The 6,618-nt window shown below is 35.3% G+C and overlaps 1 protein-coding gene across 2 annotated transcripts in view; it reads right to left on the bottom strand.

Annotated features, from left to right (window-relative positions):
- Nucleotides 1-6,618, bottom strand: part of LOC105703200 (eukaryotic translation initiation factor 4E-binding protein Mextli) — a 37,633-nt gene that overhangs the window by 21,874 nt on the left and 9,141 nt on the right. The window lies entirely within an intron of this gene.

Here is a 6,618-nt window from a genome sequence, read left to right as displayed (position 1 = left end):
AAGGACGGTGAAAACACAATATTGTCCAGCAATGTTACACCCCCTCAAGGGGGTGAACTACCCTTCAGGTGACATTTTTTTGTAATATCTATTAAATAAGCACTCCTACTTGAGTTCCACTTACGCGATGTGATTGCTCGCGAAAAATGAAGAAATACGTGTTTTTTGCTTTTTGCCAATAAACATTTACACATCGGTTGTAAACAATGAATGTAGGTGGTATACGGGTATATTTCGACTAGCTACATTGGGTTATATCGTGACCAATTCATTGTACATAAATCTTGTGAACGTGCTAATTCCTCAAAATGTCGTTGGTTTTCATAACATGCAATTATTTATAAATAAATTTAAAATAAAAAATAGTTTTACAACAGATCAGATGACGCAGTCATCACCCGTTTCCAACTAGTAATACAATCTCCTTGGTGAAACGGTAAAATTGGATTTTTACTGTTTTTACGAAAATAGAATAAGCGATATTCGTTCACCCCCTTTGGGGGGGTGTAGCATTGCTGGACAATATTGTGTTTTCACCGTCCTTATACAGAATACGTTTATACCAAGTTTCGTCGAAAACCCTCCACTGCTTCTACGAAAATTATTATAAAAATTGAATTATCACCAAACTTTAGGGGGTTATTTCGCCCCTTAAATGTGGACCATTGCAGATATAAAAAAAACACGTGTCTCTTAGATTTTTGTGTTCTTCAACATATATGAAAATCAATAAGATCGGGGGCGGACACTTGGGAATGTTTCCTTGTCAGAGCCAGGACAAAAAGGGGGGATTATGTTCCGAGAACCTATTAAAAGCAAACACTTTTTTTTTTTTAATTCCATATCAGCAACTTCATTTTTATTAAAAATATAAGTGTATGTATAACACAAAACGAAAAAGAAAAAAAAAACGAGAAATATTCTTCTCATGTAAAGGCACTATAGTTGATTATTCCTTCCCGTCATTATTTTAAGGTAATTTAATTTTTAAATATGTTAAACAAAAATCATATTGTCCAGTGAAGTAGGAGTACAGTGTTGTACAAAGGTTTTCGCAATTTTCTTATCGTGTTAGAGCGAAACAGTGTTCCCGCAATTTATTCTAGCATGTTAGAGCGAAACCATGTTATAGGATGCCGTGTTGCATGAGGGCTACCTGTACTCGGAATAAGAAAGGAGAATTAACCCTTTAGCAAATTTATTTTTTTCTTTACTTTCTATGTATAAATTACAGAGAGTTATTTCGTGATCATTAATGACATCATGCCGCCACTGTGGCGGCATCGTCCGCAAAGGGTTAAATCTCAAGTCAATCAAAAAGTGACTTGAAACAATAGTAAAGTGATATGAAAGGGTCACATTATATGTATTAAAACGTGAGAATACTTATAAAACTTTTGCTCCAAACTAGGTGCACCAAATTATTTAAAACTTTCAAGTGGATATAAAAGAGTCAGCCTGTGTATATTTGAGAGGTCAAATCGTTGGGAAAAGTATATAATGTAATTGGAGTACCGATTCGTTTGAAGTTTTACCACGGGAATATGGAGGCCCTAAAGTAGGTCTTGAAATTTCATTTTTCATCAAAAATTAATTTATTTGTCATGGACTAGAACCAACATGGCGTGGTCCGGGCACGTTATTGATGTTTTACGCTTCTTGGAGGTTTAGAATCGAAAATGAAGAGTTTCAGGACCTGCCTCGAACAATTTAGAATACCGTACAAATGGAATATTACAGTCAGATGGGAAAATATGGAAAATACCTTCACTAACGATTGCAAAAGAATGCTGGCTTGTCCCATGGCTAACACGTGCTCTTAGAGTAAAAATTTAGTTGCAGCTAAACGTCACAGATGGCGACATTGGTCCTAAACAGTTGTTAGAATAATGAATTCATGGGAATTCAACAGTTTTACGTCCATATCTTTATCATTACTTTACCGAAATGATATATGGAACGCCTCAGTATAATTCTCAACGTGACTGTAAACTTCAACATAAATATAAACGTCGGTAACGGGACGCGCCAGCTTATGTTACAACTTGAGTATTTAAAGTGGCATTACCACCAAAAAGGGTAGATGAATTTTGTTTCATCGACCTCAATTAAATTTCTCAGCGCCTTTCATATCACCTTAAGGTGGCCGTCGGAGGTGCAAGGAAATCAATTAATTAATTAATCGATTAATCGTTCTAGGCAATAGAATATAGGAAGCGCAACTAGCGAATGCACTGCAGGGGCAACGATTAATTAATTGATCGATGAATTTTTCTAGGCATTTAATGTGATATGTAAGTGTGATATGTACATAGAACTCTTCTCCAAACTGGGTGCACCGAATTATCTGAAACATTAACACGTGATTATGGAGGCTTTAAGGAATAATGCGCTGCTCGTGAAATTTTTATTTTATATCGAATAAAATTGTCTACTTATCTCGAACAAGAACCAAAAACATATATTATGTTGTCGAGAAATGAAATGACACGGTCAGCGCGTTCTTCCTTAGAGCCTCCATAATCACGTGTTAACGTTTTACTACCTTACTAACGTTAACACCAAACTGGGTGCACCAAATTTGGTGCACCCAGTTTGGAGAAAAGTTTTATACATATTTTCACGTTTTCTTATATACACATCACACTTTCATATCACCTTAAATGTAGGAAACGCAACTAGCGAATGCAGTTGGAGGGAAAGTGCTTACCTGGGGTTACGTTGTTAGAAGCAACATGCTCGAAAGATAGGGTGAGGCTTTGTTAAAGGGCTCTGGTGTCTGTCGTGTGATAGATAATTTTCAGTTCCCAGTACCACTTCCTGGTGCTGTGTGTGATGTAAATCTAGCAGCCCGCTAAACCTCGAATATGTAAAACCAATCACCGTACCCGCAAATATTTCGGCTAGTTACCGCCCGTACACGATCTCAATTAAAAAAAGAAATGGAATAATCGAAATTAAAAACACTTCTGCACGTCTTTCCTTTACCGAAGTCCACTTCGAGAACCTTCCTTAAGGGGGTATTCGCTTATTTTGGATAGAAAAAAAAAAAAAAAAAGAAAAAACTTGAAAATTTGACAAATGGTCTTGAAATTTAGTAAGGTTCGTTACTCCGACTTTCAGACGTATTTTGTACCTTCTGATCTTATTACCTGACGCTTAACAAGAAACATTTATGAAAAAGCTGTCTTCTTCAAGAACAAAAAAGAAAAGAAAAATGTAAAAATTACTACAATTTTATTACTGAGAATCAACATTCCCGATTATTAAGAATTCCCAGATTACCGTCGCAAAATAGCAACAAAACTATCGAAAACATAACTGAGAGTTGATGCCGGATTCTCCGATTCAAAAAAAAAAAAAAATATCTAATGCAAATTCTGAAGGAATTAGATAATGTGTCCAAAAACGTGAATGCGAACGCGCAACGATTAAGGCTTGATTTTTTTTCAAAACGGCATAATTCTACGTACAGCTAGAAATTTACAGTCGTGACAAAAAGATAGCCTTCTCGTATTTCTTCTTTTTCCTTTTTCTACGAGAAAAATTCTTAGGGCCAGTTACTCTAACCGTAACTACCATGAAAATCCTTAATCGGGATTAGTTAATCTCGGATTAGGGAAATTCATGTTGTACCGACAAGAATTAGGCTTAATCGATAATAACAATCCACTATCAGATAATCATCCGAAATAGAGTGAATAATTCTAATCGCGTTTAGTAATTCCTAATCAAAGATTTTAATTAAAACGTTGGTGCGACTAGTCTTTATAGAATTTTTAAGGCTCAAAGGAGAATACCCCCTTAAGGTGATATGAAAGTGTGATATATACATACCAAAGTCAAAATATTTATAAAACATTACTCGAAACTGGGTGCACCTAATTATCTAAAACATTAACACGTGATTATGGAGGCTCTAAGGAAGAACGCGCTGCCCGTGAAATTTCATTAAAAAAAAATATATATATTTTTTTTTGCTTCTTGTTCGAGATAAGTATATTTTTGTCGAAAAAAGAAATATCATAAGCAGCGCGTTATTCCTTAGGGTCATTCGGGATAATTCGGTGCACCAAGTTTGGAGAAAAGTATTACAAATATTTTGACTTTTTCTTATGTACATATCTCACCTTCATATCACTTTAAATGAACAAAAATGTAACATTTCTTTTGTCTCGTTTTTCGTTTACTATGGATTAACATAGCCCATATATTACCCCTTTTAATTGAGCTTTTCCATGATCCTCGGTTTGTGGACTTTCGTGATGTACGGTGATGGCAGTACGTTACATGATGTTAATTGTTTATCAATGATCTGTTAAGGCGGGTGGTCGGGCAAAATGCATAGGTGAGCTTTTCGTTGACATGCGGATGTATGATGCTGCATTATTCAGTACAATGGCGGACATGAATGCCTCTCCTGCAGGTACGACATCGCTTGTGCAGGATGGGAGGGCATTGATGTCTCCCAGTGTACATGTGCCGCGAGTATTATAAATACGAGTTTCTCGCTCAAATGTATTTGGCTCGAAACTCTACCGAGTTTCTTGATAGTTCATGTCACAGTCTAAGTCAGAAACGAAAGATTCGATTTGCAGTACACATTTTAAGGGTGTTGCAACATTGTCTGGTGTTTCCAAACGACTGCAACATCTAACAAGAACGATGCATTTATGATTCCGCTAGTTAACCTGGTAACCGGGGAATTAACTTTTCTACAACTCGTTTCACAATGGGGACTTTTTTCTTCGTATATATTATGTTTAAAAATTTCCATGACGAGAAAAGTCGTCATGCCCAATTGAGGTGTCTTCTTGGTATGACGAGAAATTTTGCCATATCCGGTTAACAACTTAAAAGTGGACGGACCCCTCGAATGCACGTGTCTTACTAATTATTGAAAAAACCAACGATTATTATCAAATTAACTGCGTCATGAATTTCTTATAATTCTGAAACTAAGTCGTAACGAAGTGTTATTAAAATTGAATATAGGAATTCATATCCTTAATATACATACAGACACTTTCTCTAGTTAAATGCGAAATCGTACTTTAAACTCAGAAATATTTGTTATGAACAGGAGCCAATAAACAACAAATATCATGCAACAGATTTAACAATTGTTCATACAAGCATTATTGATGAGCTGACTTTTAATTAATACAGCTGAAAAGTATGGTGGAATGTATTAAGCGTTATAATTAATTGGGACTGGAATTGAATTTCGCTTTTCGCAATCCTGAATTTTTCTCTGTCATTTTGAAATCGACATCGACAATTGTTCTTTCTTAAGAGTAATTTAGAATATCTTTCATTTTTTTTTCAATTTTTTAATTAAGCGTTAACATTACTATCAATTAATTTTCGAAAGTCTTTTTATATCTATCGCATCTCTCGGCTTCGAGACAACGTTATTATTATCACCTTAACTGTTGCATATCTACTGCATTAATGACCTCTCAAAAATGCATATTAAATTTATAACTTTCCTTTTACGTTTAATGGAATTTTTGGTTTCAGGAATACCCTTATTGATTTTCGACCTGCATAATACAGTAATGCGTCAATTTTCCAAAAATAAAATTTCCGGTGGCTTATCGATTCCACGCGAGAATCCCCGAAAGAAAGAAAAAAAAAAAAAGTATTTGCCCAAATGTATTTGGAAAATTGTCGTTTTACAATATCAATGGCATCGAACGTTCTTTGGTCATCATCACGTTAATTAAACACTATCACTCTTATCCTTGCTATTACTTAAATTACTCTGCTTAAACGAAAATTTCCCCCTGATTTTCGTTTGATCGAACGCTATCTTTTCAGGATCCAAAAACAAATATAAAAAATATAGAGAGCAAGATAAAATTATTATATCTTCTGGAGTAAACCACGACCTGGCGTGTTATATGAAAACTATGAAATGCAACGATAACAAATAATTATAACTCTTTTCCTTATTTCTCACTCTTATCTCTCTAATACTTGATTGGTAGTGTTCATTTGCGAAAATCTATCCGCCTACTTCTTTGACTTCCGGTTCCTTCTTGGCGTAAAAAATGTACTACGCTACCGACGATCGCACCTCTCGTCGGTCTCAAATTAAAGAGAACGTTGATTAATATAAAAAATAATAAAATGAAGAAAAAACTAACGATTTACATTTTTGCACCACGGTACACTCGAGACGCATTTCTAGACGCGTTCTTTAACAATTGTATCACGAATTTCGTATGGTGAATGTCTTGTCTGTGAAACGCAAGTGGTAAAAAAAAAAAGAATGAAAATTAAGTAAATTCATGGACAAGTGCCACTACTTCATAGAACAATTCAGAGTATTCTCTTTTGTTCCTTTCATAATGATCATCCGACGTTTCCGATATATACATAATGGAGGAGTATTTCAGTTGCAAGTTCTTTGTACAGAGCTCGATTCATGTTTCGGCAACAAAGAGAGATCGCAACGAAGAAACCTTAATCTATGCGTGTGATCAATTTATGATTCACTTAAGGCGATATGAAATGGCCATTGTGTGTGTGTGTGTGTGTGTGTGTGTGTGTGTGGGGGGGGGGGGGTATTTATAAAACTTTTTTCCAAACTCGGTGCACCGAATTATCTGA

This window comes from Orussus abietinus, unplaced genomic scaffold, assembly GCF_000612105.2.
Source record: "Orussus abietinus isolate OABI.00-Male unplaced genomic scaffold, Oabi_2.0 scaffold454, whole genome shotgun sequence".
In the NCBI taxonomy this organism is placed as follows: domain Eukaryota; kingdom Metazoa; phylum Arthropoda; class Insecta; order Hymenoptera; family Orussidae; genus Orussus; species Orussus abietinus.
This window is presented reverse-complemented; position numbering and strand designations above follow the sequence as displayed.